The sequence below is a fragment of the Nycticebus coucang genome, chromosome 7 (genome assembly GCF_027406575.1).
Source record: "Nycticebus coucang isolate mNycCou1 chromosome 7, mNycCou1.pri, whole genome shotgun sequence".
Lineage (NCBI taxonomy): Eukaryota > Metazoa > Chordata > Mammalia > Primates > Lorisidae > Nycticebus > Nycticebus coucang.
The window spans coordinates 63,507,105-63,534,396 of NC_069786.1; the positions used below are offsets into that span (position 1 = coordinate 63,507,105).

The following is a 27,292-nucleotide window of genomic DNA, read 5'->3' on the forward strand; positions in this document are numbered from 1 at the left end:
TTGAGTTCTTTGGATAACACTTGATTGGTAATAATCAAGATATAGAAGCTTATTACTAAGGAAAATCTATCTTGCATTTAATATTCTGTTATAGAATTAGTACATAAACTGCCTTTCATTCCAGATAATGTTAATCAAGTAAATTAGTATGTAATATGCACCCACAAAAAAGATAACTTGCCTTGCGCCATTATTCTCCTTTAATCGTTACAATTTCTTTTCAAAGAAACTGTTATTATACTCATTTAACAAATGAGAAAACTAATGCCTGGGAAGTTCAGTGATCTAATGTCACACAAATAATATGTGATGGAGCGAGGTTTTAAACAGAACTTACTGATAGAAAAGCTTGAGCTTTCTCAACTACCCATAAAGAAATAATTACCATGTAGAACCAAAAGTGTGGTGTGTTTGACAGTAACTCTACTCATTTGGGTGTGAGTTGTAGTGTCAATCACCAAAAATAGCACCTAATGTGTAATGAAAAGTAACCTCATATTTTGCGACAATAAGTGTAACGAGAGGACAGTAAGAATAGAAACAAATGGGTGAGGCAGAACTAGTAAGCTGTTCAACAAGCCTATTTCCATTTCCATCTGGACAGTTAGATTACATTTCTCAGCCTACCTCTGAGTTATTCTGGCTGTGATAATATATCACTTCCAAGGCTGGCTCATAAAAATTACCTAAACAATCTTTCTCTCTTTCTTTCCCTGTGCTTCTATCAGCCTGTATCTTATAATGATTGAGTGTATTAGTCACTCCCCACTTCAGATTGAACATTATGAGAGAAATCAACACCCACTGTGTTAAGCCAATAACGTATCTATATTTATCTGTCACATCAGTTAGTATTAGCTTGACTAACACATAAATTGGTAACAAAGGCAATGTGCTATAGAACAAAAACCTAAAATATGTGGTGCTGACTTACTAAATGGGCAGCATGCTGGAAAGAAATTAGAATTATGAGTTATAAAGATGTCGAATAATACCACACATAGGCAGGATATTTTGAAAATTGTTATTGCAATAAAATGAATACAACTGATTATAGGGGGCCTGAGTGAAATTTTAAATAAGGACACCCTGTAGCAGAAACCGAGGAGCTCTTCACTAGAAGTATTTCTCTTTCTCCCTGAGTTCACAGTTAGACTGTCATTCCCAAATTCACCTGGAGTTGATATGGCCATGTCTTTGAGTTCTGGCCAACAAAATGTCAGTGTAATTGACACATGCCACACCTTAGCGATCCTTCTTCACCATTTTCATCTGGATGTTGATCCCCAGAATGAATTTGAAAGCTATGTGTTGAAGAAAAAAGGACCTACATGATGATATGGAGCAAATCCCTTTGTCTTTGCTCCTCACAACATTGATAGAACAAGAATTAGTAAGAAAAAATTCTATTATGTTAAGCCACTCATATGTTGGACCTTATCTGATGCAAGCTACCTACCGTGATAATTACTTTAGAATCATCATTCTTCACAAAAGAATTCTGGGGAAAAGGACAAAGTAAAATGAGCCCTAAAATTAACTTGCAATGAAGAAATATATCTGCTATAGTTGGAAATACATGAGTAAAACACTAAGGCTCTATTGAACTTTGAGACAATATATGGAAGTGGAAGCAAGTTAACCACTTGAACTTTATTATTACTCCTGCTTAAAATATTAATTATTAATAATTATTATTACAACATAGCTAATACACACATATATTGAACATTTATCTTCCAAATACTGAACTAAGCGTTCTATAAATATAAATTTATTTAAATTTCAAGGTACCAGTAAGACCTAATTATGCTTCCGTTAAATACATTTTCAGCTGATCACCAAAACCAGTATTCCTCTTATTTTAGTACTATCACTCAGTTACTATATAGCAAACCCATAAAAATTATATATCACACTTGCGTTTGTGTCAAATTATACTAACAACTCCTCTTCAGTGATTTGAGACATAACCCCTTAACGTTATGATTAATTTTTATTAGCTTCTCATTAAAAGTCAAGCACAAAAGTGAACTTGCACATATTTTAGTTCTTTTATTTTATTTTATTCTTTTTACTGATGTGATATTGTACACAATGCAATTCTGCCCCCAAACACTAAAGTCCAACAGAGAGGGTCTGTGGTCTAGTACCAATACCAGCTGGTGCAAATTAACTTCCATCTCAAAGTAGATCTATTGCTTTTAGCTTTCAGGGTTTCCTATTCAATTCCCGAAAGTAACAATTTTTAAGGCTAAAAATACACTAATATTTTTACATTAAAGCCCCTAATTCAGTGGACTGTTAAGGGATTTCCAAGTTGCTACAAACACTTGAGATTTTACATAGCATCTGATAGATAGTTCTGTTATAAAATCTTGGGTATACTTGACTGGGGAATGTGACCCTGGAGTACTATTAGAAGGACTTGAGATGGCATGTGGCTTAGCGCTAGATTTATTCAGGGAGATTTACCCTAAAGACTTAAAATTCACAAGATAGTTGTGGCTCTCTGATAGCCCATCAAGCAGGAAGTGCTTGAAACAAAGTGATCAGATACAAACAAAGTAAAATGTTTTGTCATCTATCTTCCTTATATAAAGTAACATTAATTATAATATCTTATTTTTCTAAAGTACCTAAAGCCTAATGGAGATGTTAAAAGTGCATCATGTTGGGAATCTGACTTAAAATATGCAGCCATGTTTTGCAATGTCCTCGTTATGAATATTTACAATTAACGCTTTAATTGAAAAGTGCTTGATAATAATCAAAATTGCTTTCCCAAGAATGAAGTACTCAAGTCAAGTACTAGATAGGTCTAGCTGGTGAGTATAATTAAGAAAACAAATTGAATACAGTATATACACAAAGAAAATCTCAACTAAAACACTGAACAATACAAAAATAGAAGCCATTCTTATTATGATTTTTAAAAATTAAAGGAAATAATGGGTTTCATACTCAGATACTCATATAAAAATGTTAAGAATTTATATCTCTTGAGAGACAAAAATAATCTGTAAAAAAAGAGTAACAAGTAATTCCAGAAAGTATTGTAACTCTGGAACATCAAGATGTAGATTATATTGCAGTTCATAGAAGCCACATTTTAAGCCAATTATGTAATGGGATGCTGTATTTTCACTTATAAGTAAATGAATATTAATAAGAATATTAGGATTTGTATTACTTTTTAAAATTTTATATCAACTTTGTCTTTCTAATAACAACCAAAAGTCCCTCCAGCTCGCAGCCAAAGATATATGGACATGTCTGGGGCTACATGCAATGCAACCGTGTATTACATGGTGCTAACCTCATAAACATATACTCTATTATGTTACGATAATAAACTTAACCAACTTCCTGGTTTATTTTAAAGTCTCAAAAATTATTATTATTATTATTTTTATTTATTTTTTTTGCACATTTTGGCCAACGTTGGGTTTGAACCCGCCACCTCTGGCATATGGGGCTGGCACCCTACCTCTTTGAGCCACAGGTGCCGCCCAAGTCTCAAAAATTCTTAAAATAGCAAGAGTATAAAATATTTTGTTGACCACTTTCATTTAAGGATGTCAACAGGGAGATATGTAAGTCTATTGTATTTTTCCTTAAGAATATAAGGGTTCCATGGTATTCATTGGGTCTCTGTGTAGTCAGCATGCAATAAAACAAAAGTAAAGATGGCCTTGCATGCTTCACTTACAACTAAACAACGTAGCCTACCTCCCCCTAGCATCACCAGGTCAACAGTCAGTATACTAGCAGAGTACAAAACAGGTAGTGAAATATTTTTGGCAGCTTGGCGTTAGAGACATTCAGACAAGTGGACTTAAATACCAATCTTGTTATGAAACATCAATCCACTGTTAAGGTTACTGAATGGAAAGTGGGTATGAAGCCAACCTCCACAATATGACAAACAACAGCAGAAAGAAATTACTAAAAGTAAACACTGTAAGTTTAATCTTGCACTATAGGTACAAAGACTAAGTAAGACAGGTTTTCAGGGTAGAGAATAATACTATTTAAGAAAAAAACCTTCACAAACTTAATTTCTAGAAAGTAATTATCAAACTGCATGGTAGCATAAAGTCCTATTGATCCAAATTTCTCTTTCTGTGTGAACTTCACAGACTTGCATGATTTGGCATCACTAAAAGCTAATGATGATTCATGCTATTAGTTTCAGCAGCCCCCGTCTCTAGGAACTCAGCTTTGACCTTTTATTAGCACTTTTCTCCCAAAGCAAGTAGGATTATTCTCTAAGCTTACCGCCTAGAGAATAATCACCTTAAAACAATTAACATGTGATAACATGTAACATTTAAGAATTATTTAAAAGCCTGACCAGATGAGGGGCTGGGATGCTAAAGAGTAAAGAAGATTCATTCTAAGGAAACAATGCACCTGATTGTGTAATCTTGTCCGTAATCCTGTGAAATCCTGGAAAATAAAAGTACATGTTAAAAATTAAATTATGTAAAGTTACACTTGTCATAATTGCAAAAAAATGAATGTTACATGTTATCACATGTTAATTGTTTTCACATTTAGCAGCAGTTCCCTCCTTCTTATCCCTCAAAAAAAAGTAACATTTACACATTCATTTTGCCTTTTTCAAACATTTACTGAGCTCCTGTCACTGTGCTAGGCACTTAAGTAGTATTCTGTTATGATACTACAGAAGTCATTAATTTTTTAAAATTACTTTTTTTAATGTCCTATGCTCTAAGTGGCCTCTGAAGCAAGTATTGATTAATAAAACCATAGAGAATTGCAGCACCAATAACTTGAAAACTCTTCTCCTTTTCTCTTTTTAACTCGTTCTCGCCTCCCACTGCTCTTTCCTCATTCCCCAATCACAGGCACATGCTGTCCTTCTACCTTTCCATTTCATTCTGGACTAGTGTAATTTGCAGCTGCTCTTCAATGATCAAGTGTTAAAGAAGAAAAGAAACTCATTACTCAAAAAGGTTGAATTCTCTTACTCAGGAAACTAACCTAACTGTACATTACAAAAATTGAAGATGGCATCTAGTGAAGCAAAGAAGTAACCTTCCTGCAATTTTGATAATGGTTTGATTTCTATAACATTATAAACAAACACTCATTGAAGGATTGCATATTTTTACAAATGATTTAGTTTTAATAACAGCAGCAAAGATGGTCAATAATTTGAGACTTTATGTCAATTCAAGTTCTTTATACAGCTTTCTGCATAAATCATTACTCCGCCGGTATTTCAAAATATTGAACATAAAACAACTCTTTTCTAATATAGAAGGGACAGCTTACTTGAATTATTCCTTCCCCATTTTGTGTAGATCAAGTGGCTGTCACCCTCATTATCCTACTACAATCATCCTTTTTAGAGTTGATGTGGCTTATCTTTCAATCCTTTAAGACTTATCCTTCTTGGCATTCCACAGTACTAACTTACTTTTTGTTTTCTTCCTAGATTTCAGATTAAATTTTGTCTATCCCCAAATAAATAACATTCTTACTTTTTCCTGATTATAAATGGTCTACTAGGCTTGTTATCCTACTACACTTTGTTTTTAGGTATCTCTCACGGTTTCCTATTTTCAATTATTTCCTATTTGTTGATAATTCTCAAATCTCAGGAGAAAAGTATGCTCTGGTGGTAAAAGTATTAGCACTAGCAGTCTGAACATCTGTCTGCTTGGAATCCTGTTTCCTATCAAATTTTGATGAATAACTTATATTAGTGTTGTATACACAGGTCCTGGTATAAAGCATGTTTAAAAAAAAATGCTAGTTGCAATGAACTCAGTGAATCCAGTTTCATTCTGTAGTTGTTATTCTTGTCCTCTTATTTTGATTTTGCTTTAATCTTTGAACCCCCCAAATTTATATAGCAATCTTTTAATATGAATACTAATAAGATCCATTGTTACAGATGTTTTAGTTTTTAAATGTGAAAATGAGGCTGAGTTTGAAGTTATTTAATTAGTTGTATTATGTATGGAAACAACTTTATTCCAGGTGTAATTGACATCCAATAATAAAAAAAATTTCTCTTTCACTTAAATTAAGGTGCCACCCTTGAAGCTTGAATGTTTTAATCATATTGGAATGGTATAGTGAAGGAATCAAAGGAAAAGCATCAATATCAACAAAGTATACCTGATATCTTGGAGTTGATAAAGGACCTCTTTGGAACAAAATGTAGAAATACATATTATGTACCTATAATGAACAGGGCTACTAAACAAATTCGCATGTGAGGGAAAGTACTATTATCATTACATTCCAGTTAGTTCTTCACCTTTTTAGAAGAGCTTTCTGCAGAAGCCCATTGTGGTCTGCAGTTCTAATTATAAGTTAATCCTTACCTCTGAGAAGGGCAGCTATAGGTTTGATTTTGTTTTTAATGACTACTTTACAGATAAAGAATACTGGGAAAGTGTAAGAGAATGACCTGAGATTACTGACCTATATTATTTCCAGAGCTGAAACGACTAATTTCTCATTTCTTAGTTTTCTGCTTGCTAGATGTAGCTTTTGTCACAAGTGACCCCAATGAAGTATTCCGCTTCTACTCTTCATACAGATTTTATACATCAGTTCATATGAATTTAATTTACATATTTTCAAGGTAGGTTGTTCATTATTGATTTAAGTAGTGACCAAGCAAATTTCTTCCTCTACTAACAAGTGGAGTGAGTTCTCTTATTGCATGGGAAGAAAAATAGATACATCTAACTAGGCAAAACCAAAAGTATTTAACTAAAATTAATTACTTTAGTAGATACTAATATATTTAAAACTGGAATTTCTGCTCAATACATCCCATGAAATTCATAAAAATGCATGAAAAACTATCAACATGTAATATTTTGAGATACTTTTCAATTTTTTTCTTGGTTTTTCATCTTTATTGATTTTAAATATTTTATGGTTTTCACTGTGAGTAGATTGTTAATTGTGAAGGTCTGTTTTACTCAGAGCTGCTTATATATAGCAATTGTGATAAGAGATATTAGTGTTATCTCTATATGCAGACGGATGATTTTTTTTTTAATTTTTTGGTTACATAAAGGTCATGTAATTATTAATCACTAAGAAAAATGGCATGTAGGGCCCACATACCTCCAGGGATAACTGTTGGATAACATGGAAAAAATCTTACAAAATTGTGAAATATAGCATATTTTGCAGGGCATGAAAGAATGTTCTAAAAATTACATAGATATATGTGTATGCACACTTCTGTAAGTTTCTAAACTGCTTACAACATTCTAACATCAAGATTAGCTTTTGACTGGAGACCATTCTAAAGTTATCTATTATCAAGAATATTTCTCAATTGACATTGCATTTTAATTTTCCAATTTGAAGATTTCTACATTTTGCAAATGTCAACTTAGGAAATTTGAATGAAATATATTCTTTTTCTCCCAGAAAACTTCATTCCATTATTCCATCATTATTCCTTTATTCCATTATATAGTCAATGAGGGCATTGATTTCATTTATTTAGTAAAGCACATAATATTGGCAAAGAACCACATAAAACTTTTTAAAACTAAATAACAAAACCCCATCTCTGGATTAAAAATTCAATGTGACATGATCCACATCTGTGTTTTTAGCATTAAAAAAGTGGATTTATTATCTTTATTAGCACAGATTATCTTTAAGAGATGATCTGGCTCTCAAGCTAGATTGGTCAAATGACTGATAGGGAAAAAAGGCACAAGAAAATTGAAAAAAAAAACTGATAATAATGCACATATTTTCTATCAGTACTGAAAAATGGCAATACACAATTCCACTCTGCAATCAAATTATCCTTAGCGTGCTCACGAAAATTTGGTGGGGTGTTTTGGGAATTACAGGCACATGGAGGGTTTTTGGTTTGTTTGTTGTTGTATTATTAAAGGAAGGTTAGTGAAGAGAGGGGTGAATATTGCAAAACGAAAAAGTCACTTAAAAGTATAATTTGGTAGGAACACCCGCAGAAGCCTAACTAAGACATACTGAATTCCAGCTATTTGTCAGAGAGTTAAGAGCTGGTTTATACACTTGATTTTATAACTTTTGTAAGATGAGTACAACTATCCTCATCAGAGATGATCACTTAGAGAATTCCCCATGCCTCTTAAAACCATCACATAGAACTTATTTTTTGTTTTTACTAGAACATGGTTTATAAACATTAGTATATCTCTGGATCATTCAGACACATTTGTACCGAAAGAACTTAAAATGTTCCACAATGGAAGATCATTACAGTTTGGGGGAGAGTGGTGGGGAAAAGAGTGTGTCATTTTTGTTTTCTTTCTCTTTTCTTGCTAAATAACATCACTTAGCGCACATGCGGTCTTAAAAAAACTATTGTATCATTCAGACTTGATCATCCAAAGAAAAAGAAAGCAAACCAACTAGACTGTCTGAACTACCTTTCTTCTTTGCTTCCCTAGGTTTTTGTTTTGTTTGAGGGGAGAAGGTGTGTGTGTATGTGGGGGGGGGTATTTGTTGGGAAATAGGGAAGGTCCACTCCACCAACAACTTCGACAACATTTCTCCCTGTGCCTCTTTCACAGCTCCAGGACACTCCGGGTTGACTGCTATGAGGAGTGGTTCAGAGGCTCAGAAGTACCACTCTCTTCAGCTGCCAGAAGGAAAAGGACGGGGGCGCTGTCTGGTGACTGTTTGCCTGATTCCTTCAAGGCGGCGACAACCTCCTGGGATTCGCTCTCCCTGCAGTTCGGTTCCTACGCGCCCCACGCCCCCCACACAGTGATACCAATTCGCTGAACGGCCAGGGCCGAGGCACTGGGGGCAGAGTCACCCCCCGGAGCCCTTTCCTGCCAAGCTGCGGGCTCCCGGCGGTCAGAAATCGCCCCAGGCCCGGATGGGCCAGGCTTTCTCACCTCGTCTAAGGTCCCCGGGCCAAAAGTCCTCCATCTCGCGTCCCTCCCCCCGACCCCGCACCCCAGACCCCAGCAGCATCGCGGTCTCTCCCGGAAACAAGCCTGCTGAGCAAAGGCGGAGGAAAACCTTGGGCCTTCCGCTCTGATTGGTCTCCTCCCGCCGCGCGGGGCGAGGCAGCGATTGGCTGACGGGCGTTGTCAGTCGCCGAGGCCAGAGCCATCGCCGGGGAAGCGCAGCCCGGCTTGGGGCTCCGGCTGCCGCCGCGGGTGCTCTACTGGTGCAGCTGGGCGAGCTCGCGCGGGCGCCGCCGCCGCCTCCGCTGCTGCCCACCCCTCCGCGCCGCCGGCCGTGCGGATCTTGCGGCCGGCCGCCGGGGACTGCCGGCCAAGAGAGCGGAGCACGAGGAGGCGGAGGCGGCGAAGTGATGCTGGCGCCGGGGATCGGGGCAGCGGCAGCGGAGCAGCAGCATCTTCGGGACCCTGGCTGCAGCGTCCCTGTGGCCCGCGGACCAGCCCAGCGGCCGGAGACCACGCTCCCCGCGGGTAAGGTCTGGCCTGGCAGTGCCCGCGCGACCCCCGGCACAGCTGGTGGGGTTTGGGGGGCTACGAGGCGCGTCGTGGCCGGGGCACCCCAACAAGGGTGTTTGGGACTCGGGCAGCTAGTCTTGACGCTAGGCTAGGCTGTTGCCCGCGCCGGTGCGACTCCGGCTGGAGCGTTCTGCCCTCCGCCTAGACAGACTTTGACAGCGCGGGGATGGCATTGTGTGTGAGTGTATGTGTATGTGTGCGCGCGCGCGCGCGTGGTCTGGGGCACTTTGCAGGGAACGCGGTGGGGCCCCTCAGCGTGGACCAGTGTCCTTCACGGACCCAGTCTGGGATGGAGTGAATAGAACGCTCATGGCTCGGCGGAAGGGAGAATGCACGGAGCGCATGGGAAAGTCCACTGTGGCTCATAAAGAGCGGGGAAAATTGAACTTTATTGCGGTAAGGGATAGAAGCTGTGGATCTGGCGCGCCAGGGGAGAGATTCGTTCACCGAGGCTCCCCACAGTTCCACTTTGCGCCAGGGACTTCGGATGGCAGGAGAGGAGAGAGAAAAGTAACTGTTGGTTGGCTTTGCAGAGGAAAAGGAGCACAGGGAAGTTGGGTGAGGCTTAGTCTCGAGAGTGGCGGCTTGACTCGGGCATGGCTCGCTACACTTTTCCCGGAGCGCGAATTTAGTAACGAAGAGAGTGTTCCTCTCTGAGGGATTGGCAGGGGCTGCTTTTGCCCCGTGCCGGTGTGGGGCGCGTCGGGACAACGGACATGGGCTTGGGTGCCTGGCGATTAGGCGTCCAGGTGTCCACTGTCGCCATGGGATGCTTTGGCCCGCGTGCCCTCTGGGGTTGGGAGCAGGCCTACTGCGCCCCTGGCAGCTGCGGAATGCCTGGTACCTCCAACCCTCGGAGAAAGTTCTGTCCTGTAGAGGTCTGGGCGACCAGACCTAGAGCGGGTTAGCACCAACAGTAACCAGGTTTAGGTCTCCAGCTGTCTCCGGCGCATACACTGCTATTGTTTCATATTACGTTATTTTATAAATCTATCTAGAATGTCACCTGCGCTGCAAACCCTTCTGCAAAAGGTGGATTTTAGGCGCTACTGTAAATTGATGGTGCTGTCCGGCAGAGTCCGAATCAACAGTAGCTCAGGGCTGTGGTTTCTCCATCCCTCTTCAGGACGCACGAACTTATCCTTGGCTATTGTTTTCTGTGTGGTTTCTTATCTCCGCTTGGGAAAGTTCTTGAAATACCCTGGTACTAAGGAGCTGTCCCTACTTTAGCTCGGATAGGGAGAGGCTCTGGTCTTCCTCTGAGGCAATGGGGTTGCAGCAGGGAGTAGAGGCGGAGACAGCGGCTCCCCGCCTGCCAGCTTTGGTAAAACAAAAATTGGCTCAAAACAGGGAGGCGGATCTTGAACTGGGGACAGCATTTTCCTTGTTAAGTTGCTCCGTAGTATCTTTCTTTGGAAGAAAGTTTTGTCCAAAAACAAAACAATCATATGACGACAAAACCACCCAAACCCAAACCACAGAAACCGCTATGATTGGGCTCGTTTCTGATTTGGTAAAAGGGAGAAAATGAAAGTAAGGCGCCCAAGGGAAATATTGCAGAAAATCAAGAGGGAGCTGTCCAAAATGCCAGGTATTTTTTGACAGTTTTTTTTTTAACGTAATGATTCTATTTCCTCCCAATTTAGTGACTAAGTTATTCCAAAGCTGATGAATAAACTTATGGTAAACTAGCGGTGGTGTTAGTTTTGTGTCTGAGTATGGACACGAATGGATTTTTTAGTATGGTTTTAATCACACTTACACATTGCATTTGGGTTGGTGCTAAACATTTTCTTTTTAATATTTATCATATTTGTCTTAAAAGTCTAGTTTTCTGATATAATTTACATTTATGTTGTGGTGGTTCAGATTTTATAAAAAATTTACCTGCCTGTCGGTCATTATTTTGACACTGCAATTTTTTATATTATAAAAAGGTTATTATAACCTTCAAGAGTGTGTTAAGATTATTAAGCACATTAAGCAGTTGATTTTAGTTTTGTGTTTCATTTATGCAGCGCTATGGGCTGGTAGACTTTTTGTTTCCTCCTATAGGTTGATAGGTATTAAAATACATTATTATTTAACAATTTTAAAATAAGCTTCAATTAAAACCAAGTTGTCAGTAGCAGCCAGTACTAAAAATGGAAATCCTAGGGAAGATTTTAACAACTTGGTAAGAAAGTGCTATTTTGCAATGATGCACATATCAAGGAACTTGTTGGAAATCCCCTGCGTTAAGTATGGGGGTAAGCCACAAGTCTTAAAATGGAGTGAGAGCCTCTGTGCTCATTTTAAGCTTTTTTGTTTGTTTCTTTGTTTTTGGGTTGGAGCTGTAATTTTTATTTTGAGAAACATTTTCTTCAAATAATTAATTTCCCAAACCATTAGGACAGATATAATCAAGTGCAGGGAAATGTGTCAGGGGGGCATAAATAGCAGGATCAAGTAGTAGAAATATGTTTAACTGTAAGCCGAAATGATGCAGGGATGGGGGTGGGGAGCACTGGCTTAGGGGAGGTAAGGGGTGGTGAGAGCCACTCAGTTTATAAGAGCAATTCAAATTCTGCCAGTTCTGTACATGCACTTCAGTTTTGACTTGTTTTGCTGCAGGGCACCCCATGAGCTTAGACTGCCTTATATTCTAGATGGATTTTAGTAACTCAAGTAAATGTCAAATTGTCAAGACTCGAGGCCTCTACGTTCACTTTTTGACCTATCCGTGAGACTAATTTCAATACTCATTGAATAACTTTTCTAAAAAGAGCATATTTGATACAAATAACAATGAAATAGATAAAATTATCTTACAAAATACAACTTATTTAATTTGTCCGATAATCATGATCCATGTTTGTTCATGTATCAGTCAGGTAGTGAGGTTTATTTTATTTTATAATAATTTGTTTTTATTAATAGTGAAACTTTTCAATCATTTTTCTAAAACTAAAAATTTTAGGGGGATTGAAAACCTCAACTTGTTAGTAAATCAGAAATTCATTCTCATTTTTTCTCTCTCTCTTGCTCTCTCAAAGACACACATACATACACACACGTATACTGGAAATATTCCCAGAAGGATAATGACCCTGCATTTCAAACAAATTCACTAACCAATTCTGAATGATGAGTGTACTTCATAAAGGAATACTCTAATCCTCTTTAGTAAACCATTATTAATTAATTATGATACTGTTTTTTTTTTCAACTGAAGTTTAACAAATTGTGCTATATTCCTATTATGTGTGAAATACTGTTCTGGTTGCTTGGAGTGTATCAGAGAATAAAGCAAAGACCCCTATCCTCATGTAACTTATATTCTATTAGGAATATGAAGTCATAATAGAAATAGATCATAAAAAATACATTACTTATAGAATATTTGTCTTCCATCAAACTATTTATTCTTAACCCTCCACCCCATGGCACAGTCTCTTTCCATCTCATTTTTCTCCAACACATACATACCCTCACATATACACCAACACAAATACACTTAAGTTAATGTATGAACTGGAAAATAATCATAGTGATAACACAATGCATATTTTCCTGAAGCTCTGTATGAGAACAATAATAACTTCATGATATGTGTGGGGTAAGGGCAAAAGAGAGGGATTCAGAGATGATTAGGCAGTGAAATGGCAGGACATCTGCCCTTTAAAATGCCTTTAAAATCAAATTGACATTATTTTTCCGAGGAGCTAAAGTGAGAAACATTTATCTCTTAAGGTATTTGTTTCAAATTAACAATAAATTAACAACTATAGCTATCCATAGTCAAATCTACATAACCTCACTCAAAGGGGACGAGTGAATTGGTAGTAGTAAGGAAAGATTCAAAAGCATAATTCTGATGAAAAATCTTCTTCTTCCGCATTGGAAGTGTCACATTTTGCACCTCTGTGAAAACTGATCAAAGACACTAGCGCACACAATGCTAACAGTCGGTTCTACGTGGATTCTTTCCAAGATTGCTGCTATCCAATCTAGTTTTAGGAGATGGAGGAAAACGCTCTGATATTGCCATCTCAATATTTTCTCCACATTTAAGAAGACATTTACCATTTACTTAAATTAAGCCTTCATCTTGTTTGTCCTGGTTTTTCTCCTTTCAAAACTTTAGGAAAACAAGGTTTAAAATGGCAAATGAATCGTCAAATGGTTATCATATCTGGCACGCAGAGTCAACAACAGCTGAGATGAGAGGTAAGGAAGAATATTTAGAACCTGGAAGAACTCAGATGATTAGTCTAACTTCCTCTAAGTATAAGGAAGTACTTTCCTCCAGGAACTTGGTAGTAATTAACCATCCCGTTGAAAGGACAGCCAGGTCTACAAACACTATGTTTAACTATTACACTAAGTATACAAGTTAACTCCCTGCCAGTTGCTCAGTGAACAGATCTACATGTTGTAAAACAGTAACATAGGAGGAAAGACTATATCGACCAGTTTATCCATGTAATTATTTTAATATCTGATAAAATATTACATTGTATTAGCATTATGTTGAGACCAAAAACAATGATAATTTATGACAGATTTAGAAATTTCATCTAAGATTTAAAAGGCTGGCGATAACTCTGCAAGTAAAATGTATTGAATTCAGTCTTTATGTCTACAGCACATAGATGTATATACACTATGGATATCTATCTATAGACTGCCTAGAATCTCGTTTATAGACTAGAACCTCTAAAGCTGAATTTCTTATTTTCCTTTTATTACAGGACCTCTTTTTTCCAAAGTTGAATCACTTTAAACTTCAAATTGATTTTTTAGGTGCGCTTCAGGGACTCCAGAAAGTATGAACATTGTTTGCTAGCTTTTTTTTTTTTTTTTTTGTAGAGACAGAGTCTCACTTTATGGCCCTCGGTAGAGTGCCGTGGCGTCACTCGGCTCACAGCAACCTCCAACTCCTGGGCTTAAGCGATTCTCTTGTCTCAGCCTCCCGAGTAGCTGGGACTACAGGCGCCCGCCACAGCATCCGGCTATTTTTTGATTGCAGTTTGGCCGGGGCTGGGTTTGAACCCGCCACCCTCGGCATATGGGGCCAGCGCCCTACTCACTGAGCCACAGGCGCCGCCCTGCTAGCTTTTTAAATTGTTGCTGTTGTTCCTAAATGTTTTAGAATAAGGTAAGAAAATATAAAAGCTACTCTTTTAAGTTAATTAGAAAAATACAAAAACAGTACAAATGGTGGAAGCTACATGGATAATGAGAGGATTTTAAAGAACTAATACGTGTCTCATGGTATTGAAGGAAACAGATAAAAAAACAAAAACAAAAAAGGAAAGGAAGAAGAGGAAAAAAAAAACTATTTTTAAATTCTCTCAGAAAACATTTCCCACAGGGGTTTTAAGATGCACATCATTGTCCTGAGTGCTGTTTTATAACTGATATACTACCCTTGCGTCTGAGCTATTGTAGTTGGCATTTTGTTTAGTCTTTGGCTATGAAACGTTTTCATGACATCTATGTATGTGTACGTGTGTGTATGTAATGACATCATGGCTAAGTCAATTTTGCTCTGAACAAGACTTGGGGTAACTTTCCAAGGGCCCTAGCACTTAGTCAAAGAAATTTGCCAAAGTTAGGAGTTGTTTTCATATAATTAGTTCTAAATTTACGTGCTACTAGACAACATGAATTGCGCTAAGTGTACACAAATGTACCAGGGCTTTATGAATAGGTCATATGAACTAATAGGCTATCCTTCCTGAATTCTGTATCTGTCTGTGCCAGTTAGAGGAGTATGCATCATAACACTATGGTAATTCCTCTGTCTCTGATTTTTTATGGGTTAGATGAATCAAATATGAGTAATGTATGATGATGCTGATGATATCTAAGAGAACACAGCTAATTACAGACAGGAAAGGTACTAGATTTAAGACAACTAAGAAATAATGAATACAGTGATAAAATAATTTTAGGGACTATTTTGCCCTAATTCCCTTTATGCAAATATGCAAAGAAATAAAAGGTAATCTTTAGTTTCTAACCTTGCTGAATAAATTATAAAATAGGCCAATCCTGAAATTACTTGAAGGCAGCTAAAGTAGTTCCTCTTTCTCTCTCTCTCTCTCTCTCTATATATATATATATAAGTATATATATCATATATTATAAAGAGATATATATATCTTTACATTTTAAATATTATAAAGAGATTTTTTTCAATGCTCCTGCAATTTTCTCTGAGTTTATGCCATAGTAAGAGGATATCAGAGGATATTAAAACTCAGATTTTTACTAAAGGACATACCCCGTTTCCCCGAAAATGACATCCTCCGAAAATAAGACCTACTTACAGAAAAGATAAGATGTCCCCTGAAAATAAGACCTAGAGCATCTTTGGGAGCACACCTTAAAATAAGACATTGTCTTATTTTCGGGGAAACAGGGTATATAGTAACTGTAAAAAGATGGAGACATTTATAGAATAGAATGTTAATGTGTGTGTGTACAAGTATACACATACATATACGTAGATAATCCCAGTTAAATGCTAAAAGAAACTGTTGTAAAATTTAGAGAGATCCTAAAGTTCATCTGGAATAACAAGTAGGTTATAACAGCAAAGTTTTTTTTAAATAAAATAATGCATTGAGGAGCAATGGCACTGTCATATATTTAAAGATATTACAAATGACAATAATTATTATAAGATGTTACTTGCATCTTGTTTAACATGCATACAAACATGCAGAAGAGAATAAAAGACCTCAGGCACAAACAAAATTATGTTAAAATATGGCCCAATGTGAAATAATCACAAACATGTGGAAAAATACAAAATAATTTATATTTCATTGTGGGAAAATTAAATAACTATTTGCAAAAAGTGTATGCTCACATTGAAAAATAAATATCCTATAACGTGAAGAGTTAACCTACGACAACTCTAAAACAAGTTAGAAAAAATGAAGATTTCATAAACACAAATGTAAAGATGGGAGACTTACAAAAGGAGGGAAAACATAAAGATGTGAACTTACAAAAGTTAACAATTCTAAGTTTAAGAAGCCAAAAGCATAACTACAAATCAATGGAAAATAGAGGAAATAAGTTCAACATCTATGTTTTCCCTTGTTAGAGAACTACTCTAAATAACAGTGATTCCCAGTTTACATGTACACCTCCATCACTGGCCTGAAATCTTCAAGAAAGAGATTCATTTTCACCATTTTATCCGAAGTTCATTAACCATAATTGGCATTGTTATCATTGGCTACTAAGAATTGTGTGCCCCATAATAAGAGCAAAATATACATTTATGATTTACCAAGAAAAAGGAACTATATGAGACCAATAAGCATTAAAAATTTTAACTTTTTGAATAAAAGTAAGGGAAATAAATTTTTAATCATAGCATTTTTTTTAGATATTCTTAAAATATGGCATATGATAAATTAATGTTGATAAAGGTTGATCAACATGGTAAAAGATAAAGTGGACTACCTACAAATTCCCCTGAATTTTTGGTGAGGCTGTTCATGTCGACAGAATTGTTCAGTTGCATGCTAGAGAAATCAGTCACAACTAAATTAAGGAATACATCAACAACAAAAGGAAAGTATTTCGTAGCTTACATAATTAAAAGAAAATGAAAGAAAACAGAATGGCAGTAGGGATCATGGGAAGAACTGATGAAGTCTGTTCTGAGTACTACCACTGATTGGATGAATCGGCATCAGTCATTTTCTGTGTGTCAATTTGCTTCAGACTCAAATTCCTAAAATAAAGAGTGTGACTGAACTAGCTTTAGTTTTATGCCCATGCCTTAGTCTGTGGATCACTGGGCACCTTGATTGACTGTCTCACCAAGACTATATTCAAGGAAAATCAAGGGCCTATTACCAGCCCAAGGGAAATATATGCTAGACAGTTGAAAACAACAGACATTCACTGTGTGTATTAAGAAACTAAAAAATACTCTCTTTGTTTTATGAGCATCACTTCTAGGATTTAATTCTATGGAATTAATTAGAGACACACATAGTTTCATTAAAGTGCCATTTACATTTATAGTGGTTTGAAAGTACATATATTCTATTTGGCCAACAAAAAGGGAATAATTAAATTATGGTTTTGAAATGTTGGTAATAACATTGGAAAATGCTAATGAAAGAATAGTGAAAATACCTGAATGTAAAATTTAACATGAAGGATTATACATTCACATATATGAAAAGGCTTAAAAAATATTAACAGTTATTATTTTTGGATAGTGGGATTATAGGGATTTTATTTTTTAGTATACAAAAATGTCTTTGCCTGGAACAGGCACTACTATAATGATCAAAAAATACATATACAAAAACAAGCAAACAATAGAATAGTTGGAAAAATAATAGTAACATTAGATGTCCAGACAAGTTTCTTGTAAGCAAAATAAGGGACTGATATACTTAATTTTGGAAGGAATGGAGCTAATTGCACAATTTTCCTTTTCTCCACATTAAGTTACTATATGTTCCATGAAATTTGGCTAGTTTCCTACTTAGTAACTTTGCAAGAATAATTTTAGATTTTACTTTTCAAATCTTTATCTTAATGTAATTGAACTGAAAATATATTTGCATTTTTATTTTATGATTCAAATTAAAAAGATTGTTACTGGCCTAGAAAGTTAAATTAAGAATAAAAATAATTATATGTATTGATACATATGCAGGCCTCATCAGTTGTCCCACTAATTTTCAATAGCTCAGGCTTAAATTGAGGCAATATAAAGTATATCCTAAGATAATATAGCTCAGCCCTGTTATTTTTGGCATACAATAAAAGAAGTTGTTAACTTTGATTGTAGTAAAGCTGAAAACCAGGCCACCTTCCTTACATAAATCTGGAAGCAAATATAGCTGGATTTTTGTTGTTGTTGTTGTTGTTTCAGGTTAATTTGAGGGTACAAATAATTAGGTTACAATGTTTGCATGTCTTAGGTAGAGTTTCCCTTATAATTATGCCCTTGCCTCAAGAGGAGTGCCATACTCTAACATTGTGCCCAGTAAGTGGGAGCACACCCACCCCCTGCTCTCCATCCCTCTCTGTTCCCCTCTCCTTGTGCCCTTGTTCTCATGCCTTCCACCTTGAATTGAGTTTTCTCTTATGTGGACACGTGTTAGATTGTCTACTGCCTTCATGTTAGTATTGAGTACATTGGATTCGTGCTTCTCCATTCTTGTGATACTTGACTAAGAAGAATGTGTTTCAACTCTATACAGATTGATACAAAAGATGCAAAGTCTCATCTTTATAGTGGTTGAATAGTATTCCATGGTATACACAGTTGTTAAACCATTCCTGGCTTGGTAGGCAATTAGATTTTCACAAAATGGTTTCACATTTTGGCAATTGTAAGTTGAACTGCGATAAACAATCTAGTGCAAATGTCCTTATGATAAAAGGACCATAGTTGTTAAACCATTCCTGGGTTGGTAGGCAATTAGATTTTCACAAAATGGTTTCACATTTTGGCAATTGTAAGTTGAACTGCGATAAACAATCTAGTGCAAATGTCCTTATGATAAAATGATTTCTTTTCTTCTGGATAGATGCCTAGTAATGGGATTGTAGGATCAAATGGGAGGTCTAATTTGAGTTCTTTAAGGATTCTCCATACTTCCTTCCAAAGTGGTTGTATTTGTTTGCAGTCCCACCCACCGTATAAAAGTGTTCCTTTCTCTTCACATCTGCGCCAGTATTGGCAGCTTTGAGACTTTGTGATGTGGGCTGTTCTCACTGGGGTTAGGTGATATCTCAGGTTTTGCATTTCTCTGATCATCAGGGAACAATGAGCATTTTATCAAATGTTTTTTAGCCATTCCTCTGACTTCGTCAGAAAAGGTTCTGTTTGTATCTTTTGCCCAGTGGCAGATGGGATTGTTTGCTTTTTCTTTGTTGATTAATTTGAGTTCTTTGTAGATTCTAATTATCAACCTCTTCAGGTTCATACCATATCTTTCCCCATTCTGAAGGTTGTCTTTCTGCTTTACTTGTTTTGTCCTTAGCTATGCAGAAGGTTTTCAGTTTAATTAAGTCTCACTTATTTATTTTTATTGTTGCAATTGCCACTTAAGTCTTTTGTCATAAAATCTTTCTGCAGTCCAACATCATCAAGAATTTTTTCCCATACTTTTCTAAGATTTTTATCATTTCTTGTCTTAGATTTAACTCTTTTATCCATCTTAAGTCAATTTTTTTTAAATGGTGAAATCTGGAGGTCCACTTTCAGTCTTTTACATGTGGTTATCCAGTTCTCCCAGCATGATTTGTTGAATGGGGATTCTGTACCCCACTGTATGCTTTTGTTTAGTTTATCAATGATCAGATGGTGATAAGAGACTGATTGTATACCTTGGATTTTTATTCTGTTCATATACCTATGTCTCTATTTTTATGCTAATGCCACACTGTTTGGATCACGGTGGACTTGTAGTAGTAACATGAAGTCTGGTAGACTCATGCCTCTGGCTTTGTTTTTATTACTAAGAATAGCTTGTCTATACAGGTTTTTTCTGATTCCATACAAAACGAAGTACTATTTTTTCCAGTTCTTCAGGGTATGATGTTGGTATTTTAATGGGAATTGCATTGAATCTATAGATTGCTTTTGGTAGAATAGACATGTTAACAATGTTCATTCTTCCAAGCCAAGGGTATGCTATTTGCTTTCATTTGTTAATGTTCTGCTATTTTTTTTCTTGGGGTTTCATAATTCTCTTTGTAAAGATATTTCACCTCTTTTGTTTGGTATATTCCTAAGTATTTTGTTTTCTTTTTGTTCAAGAGATCTATTTTATCCCAGTTAAGTCTAAGGTGATAGTGTGATTCCAGGTATTGGTCTGTTTCCTCCACCTTATCAAATTTCTGGGCCTAGAGTTTTTGGTAGTAGTCAGAAATAATCTCTTGATATCTCTGTGATATCAGTTGTTATTTCTCTCTTTTCATTTCTGATTGAGGTTTTTGAAGATTTTCCTTTTCTGTTTTTAGTTACTCTGTCCATGGTTTTTTGATTTTATTTATCTTTTTGAAGAACTAACTTTTCATTTCATTAATTTTCTGAATGATTTTTTTTTGTTATCAGTTTCATTGATTTCTGATTTAATTTTGGTTATTTCTTTTCTTCTGGCTGGTTTAAGATTGGATTGAAATTCCTTTTCCATTTGTTTAAGGTGATCCATTAGATTGTTGGCGTGTTTTATTTCTATTTTTCTGATGTAGACATCTAATGTGATAAATTTCTTTCTTAAGACTGCTTTTGCAGTGTCCCTCAGATTTTGGTAACTTGTGTTTTCCTCTTTGTTATGTTCAAAGAAGTTAGCAGTTTCCTCCTGTATCTCTTCCTCAACTCAATTGTCATTCAGCATAAGGTTGTTTCCATGCCTTTGTGTGAGGATGACAATTTTTGTTGGAGTTGAGTTCCAATTTTATTGCCTTTTGGTTGGTGAAGATACAAGGTATAATTTCAGTCCTTTTAATTATGTTGAGGTTTGATTTGTGTCCTAGGTTATGATCTATTTTTGAGAATGTCGTATGGGCTGATGAGAAGAATATATATGCTTTAGTTTTGGGATGGAATGTTCTGTGTATGTCTACTAAGCACATTTGAATTAGGGTCATATTTAAATCCCTTATATCTTTGTCTAGTTTCTCTTTAAACAATATGTCCAGCCATGTAAGAGGAGTGTTAAAGTCCCCTGATGTTAATTGTGTTATAGGATATCATATTTCTTTGACCAATTAAGGTCTGTTTCATAAATCTGGGAGCGTTTAAGTTGGGTGCATAAATATTCAGAATTGAAATGTCCTCTTGTTGTATTGTTCTCTTGACTAGCATGAAGTGTACATCATTGTCTTTTTTGACTTGTATCTGAAAATATGAGTTTGTTTTTTTTCTTTTTTTTTTTTTTGTTGTTGTTGTTGAGACAGAGTCTTACTTATCACCTTTGGTAGAGTGCCATGGCATCACAGCAGCTTCTAATTCCTGGGCTTGGACAATTCTCTTGCCTCAGCCTCCTGAGTAACTGGGACTATAGGTGCCTGCCACAATGCCCAGCTATTTTTTTTGTTTTGCAATTTGGCTGGGCCTGGGTTCAAACCCACCACCCTCAGTATATGGGCCTGGCACCCTATCTACTGAGCCACAGGGATTGCCCTGAAAATAAGGTTGTTACCCCTCCTCTCTTGGGAGTTCCAAATGTGTTAAATATTATTTTCCATGCCTTCACTGTGAGTCTTATTTTGTCCTTTGGTAGTGTATAAACAGCTTGTGCTTTTTTACCCAATCAGCCAAACTATGCCTTTCAGTGGGAAATGCAAGCCATTAACACTTGTTGAGAGCATTGGTAAATGTGCTAGAGTTCCATTAATCTTATTTTTTGGAAGTCCATTCTTAGTTTTATCCTTTGAGTCACTTTGGGAACTAGGTTTTATCTTTTAGTTTCTGTGTGTTTAGTGTCCTGGCGGTCCATTGTGATGGTTACGGCGTAGAATAAGTCTAAGTATTTCTTGTAGACCTGGTCTTTTTGCAGCAAATTTCCTTAGTATTTTCATATGAGTAAAATATTTGATGAGTTCTCCTTCAATTTTAAAGATTAGCTTCACAGGATATAGAGTTCTGGGATGAAAATTATTTAGTTTAAGAATGTTAAAGGTAGATGACCATTCTCTTCTGGCTTGAAAAGTTTCAGCTGTCACCCTGATGGATCTGCCTCTGTAGGTCAATTGGCACTTACTCCTGGATGCTTGCAGAATTTTCTCTTTAGTATTGACTATGGATGGTTGCATGACAGTGTGTCTTGGACAAACTCTGAGTTGAAATGACCTAACGTTTGATATCCCTCTAAAAGGAGTGTTCCATAATCTTTGGTGATAGTGGGGAAATTTTCATTAATGATATCCTGTAGTAGGGCTTCTATTCCTCTGGGTGTACTTTTTTCCCTTCTGAGAATCTATAATTCATATGTATTAATGCTTCATGAAATCCTGTATTTCTCTGAGAGAACATTTGCCTTTCTCTTTCTTCTTTTCTTCCTCTTTAACTGTTAGGTTAAGAGCTTTGTATTCCAGCTCTAAGATTCTTTCTTCTCCATGGTCTTATCTGTCGTTGATACTTTCTGCTGCATTTTTAAGTTCTCTCATTGACTGCTTCAATATCTTAAGCTTTGCTTTATTCTTTCTATATTCTTTATACCTTTCATCACTTATTTGCTTCTGTTTTGGGATTTCCTTTTGGTTATTTTCCACTTTCCCAGCAATTTCCTTCATTGATTTTACTATCCATATTTTAAATTCTCTGTCATTTCTAACATTTCTTCATAAGTTGAATCCTCTGTGGTAGCTATCTATGATCCCTTGGTGGTTGGGGAGTTGCTCTTTTCTGGTTTTTCATATTCTCAGGGTTTTTCTGTTCATTCTTCCTCATGAGTGTTGCTCCCTTCTCTGACTTTTTCTTTTCAGTTCCTTTTTCACCTTAAATTACCTTGTCTTTGTGCTTAGGTGGTGAACTGTCCTTGTGGCATAGGACCATAAGGAAGAGAAGTGTAAAAAGCAAGAAGGGACAAAAGATAGCAAAAGAGAAAAGAAAAAGAAAAGAGGAGTAAACGGAAATATCAACAAAGGAAGAGAAGAGAGAAAGAGAGAGGTAGGAGTAATAGTGGTATTCAGCTGGGTGCTTTGACCAACATCTACAATTCCTGGCCTCTGGGGGACTGGGATGAGTGGGATGAGTTCCTTGAGGTCAGGAGCTTCTTACCAGCCTGAGCAAAAATAAAACCCCACCTTCATCAAATAGAGGAGAACAACAACAATAACAAAAACAGCAGTATATTACAGTGGGGACCTATCACTAGCATGCTTCCAAATTCTAGAGCTAGAAGGACACCCTAGACCAGGGGATCAAGGTGTCCTTGAACCAGGCCAATGCTGTAGCTTCCCAGACCAGACTTCAGAGTGAGGCTCTGTTGCATAAATGGAATACAGCTTGACAAAGAATAAAATGATCAGCAAAAAAGATAAAAAAAGAGAGTATGTAAGCAATTGAAAATAAATTGCATAATATGTACAAAAAGGTGGACTGTATCTTAGTTATTATTTGTGTAGGAAATTTATGTAGGAAAAATAAGAAAAGTAGAAACATCTGTACAGAAAGAAAGAGGAAAGAAATGGAAAGGAAAGAAAGAATATAGGGGGTAAGAATACCATAGCAAAATAGGCCCTTATTATTGAAGAACATAAAAATGGAAAAAGTAAAAATAACAAAACAAACAAACCTTAAGAGGAAAAAAATAAAAGAAGCAGAAAAAGTGTAGCAAAAAGGGAGCCCTTACTATTGAAGAAATAAACAATACATCATTACAAATAAAAAAAAATTGTAGGGGATAAAATTGAAAACAAAAAAGGAAAATGTATTTATATTGCAATGTACTGCCTGGACAACAGGTGACATTCTGGGTATGAGATGCTCATAACTACACTGATATGCTGGATCCAGGGGAACTGGAAGCCACTGTCTAGTTGTCTAGGAGACCTGGTTCCATCTTTCTGTTTTCTTTGCTCTCAATCCCCATAGGGTTGGAAGCCTGAAGCTCTCATCAGCTTATTTAAGATTCATGCCTGGTCTTTTCTTAACAGTGTCCCTTGGCCATGCAGTGGTTTTCCCAAGAAAGCGGGTTTTGCTCAAGTCTCCCCATGGGTGGCTGTCCAGCTCAGTAGGCAAGCAAGAATGGACTTTGCCCTAGTACCCTGCAGGCTGTGCCTCCCAGACAGCTCTCCCATAATGGCTGCTGCACCCAGCTGTGAGAGCTGTGATCCATCCAGTGGCTCAATCAAAGCCCCTGGGCATTGGTCAAGATCACTCTCTCTCACAAGATCTCCCAAGGAATTCCAGAAAGTGTTCAGCTCCCCCCCCACAACCAAAAAAAAAGAAAGAAAAAGGCTGTAGTGCAGGCCTTCTCTATCTAAAAACCACCAGCAAACTGACTGGCTTCTGTCTGCACACAAGCACTCGCCTCCTGTGAAGGTTTTCCACTGCTCCCAACTACTTTGTTGGCTCTGGGAGTCTCCCACTGCTTACTTAGGCCCCTGAAGTGATGTGTCTATGCTGGGTGGCTGGAGTCCTATCTCTCTGATCTTTCCACAAGTGGTGAGGGGGTAGAGATGAGATGCTGGGTAGCGCAGTAGGGGGCTGACTTGGGGCTGAAGCTATGGAGCTGCAGAGCTAGTCGGATGTTTTATTTCTTTTTCCTCTTGGTTCACATCTACAGCTTTTACCTCTTGGTTCACACCTACAGCTTATAAATTATAAATTATAACTTCTAAATAACAAAGTGTCTAGAATTAGCAATAGATGGAATTTTTCTAAAAGCATAAATATGTTGTTCTTGGAATACATTTTTGAGTAGCACGTTAGCATATTGACTGAGCTCTGCCCAGGATAATTTTGATGATCTCATAAATTATACTCAAGCAAATACTACAAATATTGGAAAAGAATAAAAGAGGAAAAAGAAGATTGGTTGATCTTTGTTTCCATCTTACAGCCATTGCCTTTTTGTAGTTCATGGGAATGTGCAAATCTGGTATTTATTGTAGGGTAAATATTGTAGGGTATGTATTGTAGGGTATGTATTGTAGGGTATAAGGTAGGGCCAGTTTTGTAGTTATTGTTTCCTTTTGTTCAATTAATATGTTTGATTTTGTGATGGATAATATACATGTGGTTCCAAAAACACAGTTCAAATTCTTCCCCATACACCCAGTTATCATTCCCCCAATTGGTAATCACACTGATTAGATTCTTGGTACTTTAATGGTTACTTTTATTATGTGTCAACTTGACTTGGATAAGGAATGCATAGGTAGCTGGTAAAACTTTATGTATGAGGCTTGGTGCCTGTGGCACAAGTGGCTAAGGCACCAGCCACATACACCTGAGCTGGCGGGTTCAAATCCAGCCCAGGCCCACCAAACAACAATGACGGCTGCAATCCAAAAATAGCCGGGCGTTGTGGCAGGCACTTGTAGTCCCAGCTACTTGGGAGGCAGAGGCAGGAGAATCAGTTGAGCCCAGGAGTTGGACGTTGCTGTGAGCTGTGATGCCACAGCACTCTACCCAGGGCAACAGCATGAGGCTCTGTCTCAAAAAAAAAAAAAAACAACTTTATGTATGGGTATGTCTGTGAGTGTGTTTCTGGAAGAGATTAACATTGTAGTCAGAATGGCTAAAGAAGATTGTACTCACCAGTGCAATTGGGCATCATTAACTCCTTTGAGGGTCGGAAGAAATCAAAAAGGTGTATGCAGGGCAAATGGTGCTCTCTCTCACTTGCTCTCTCTCTTTCTCTCTCTCACACACACATCTTGTTGGTTCCAGTTTACTGGAGAGCTCTGACTAATACTGATTTTGGTGCCAGGAGTGGGGTGGGGCATGAAAAGAATGAACGTTATCATACATGGTTATGGCCTCAAGGAAGGCCATTATTATTTCCTAAGGCAATGCAGGGTTAATACCCTCTGAGATGTATAAACACTAATACCACTGTGGGGAGGAGGTTGGTATCACTAGGTGTCGGAGGCTGCTTCTACTGGAGATAAGAAAGCTGCTTTAACTGTATTGGAGAGAATTCTTTCACAGCAGAGAAGACTCATCAGAATTTATGGGTTTAATGGCCCCAGCTTCATCAAGTTCTTCTGTACTTCCTGTATTCCAATTTATAGGGTTCCATTTTTTCCCCAATTAATGTCCTTATTTCAGTACTCCACAAAGTTGAAAGTTTAATTTGTGTTGTAATCTAGCCAATTCCAGGGTAGGTTTCCATATTTGATTTTCAGCAATTTCAGCTATAGGAGGTACAACTTTCTATAGAAGTAAAGTTGCTGGCTTAAAATGTATATGTGCTTGTTTACTTTGAAAATATATGTGTATTTGTTTATTTTCACATTTGATTATCTTGCCTTCCTGGTCTTCACTTGCATGATTAATAATGTTGAATATGACTTGAAAAAGATCTGGTTTCATGGCATTTCTCTGTAGACCCCTGCCCAGGTTCGCATTTCCCTATTAGCATGCTTTCTGTATATGTAATTTATTGTGAACTAATCTCATTTAGTGATCTTCCAGCATCAATTTCACTATCTTGACCACAAAGATAGACAGTACAACTTCTGTCAAATTGTTACTTAATTTCAGATATTCTCCTTTTCCATCTGTTGGTCTACTAGAAGAAATCAATTATGTGAACAACATGAGAACTAGTTATTCATCTACTAAGTAACAGTATTGAAAATAGGTCCAATGTTGGCAGCTATGTAGTGAGTGGATCTAGTGCTTTCAGACACTCTTTATTATAGTTAAAATTGGTGCAGCCCTTTTGGAATTCAGTGGCAGTAAATATGAAAAAAACTATTAAAAATATTCTTGCTATCCAATTTATTAGTATTACTTCTGGGAATCTATACAAAGGAAATAGTACAAAGTATGAAATAGGTCATTTGTTTGAAAATGTTGATGAATGTGTAATGTACAGTAAAAAGTCAGAAGTAACTCAAGTGACCAACAATAATCTTGTGCATGTATATTTGAGGATAATATGCAAACATTAAAGGTAAATATGATTATAATAAAATATAAAATTCATATGCTATAATGTTTCTTGGAGAAAATGTATAATATTCTATAGAAGTCTTATTTTAGATAAGTAAAGCCATATACATATGAACACTGAAATCATGCATTTGTTGAAAAATGGTGAGGAATAGTTGATTCTTTCCCTGTTTTTATCTCT

General features: G+C 36.9%; 1 protein-coding gene across 1 annotated transcript in view; it reads left to right on the forward strand.

Annotated features, from left to right (window-relative positions):
* The first annotated feature begins 9,180 nt into the window (after nucleotides 1–9,180).
* B3GALT1 (beta-1,3-galactosyltransferase 1) overlaps nucleotides 9,181–27,292 on the forward strand; it is a 561,315-nt gene continuing 543,203 nt past the window's right edge. The window contains exon 1 of the mRNA XM_053597531.1: nucleotides 9,181–9,452. The gene's annotated coding sequence lies outside the window, so the exon portion shown is untranslated. The remainder of the gene's footprint in view (nucleotides 9,453–27,292) is intronic.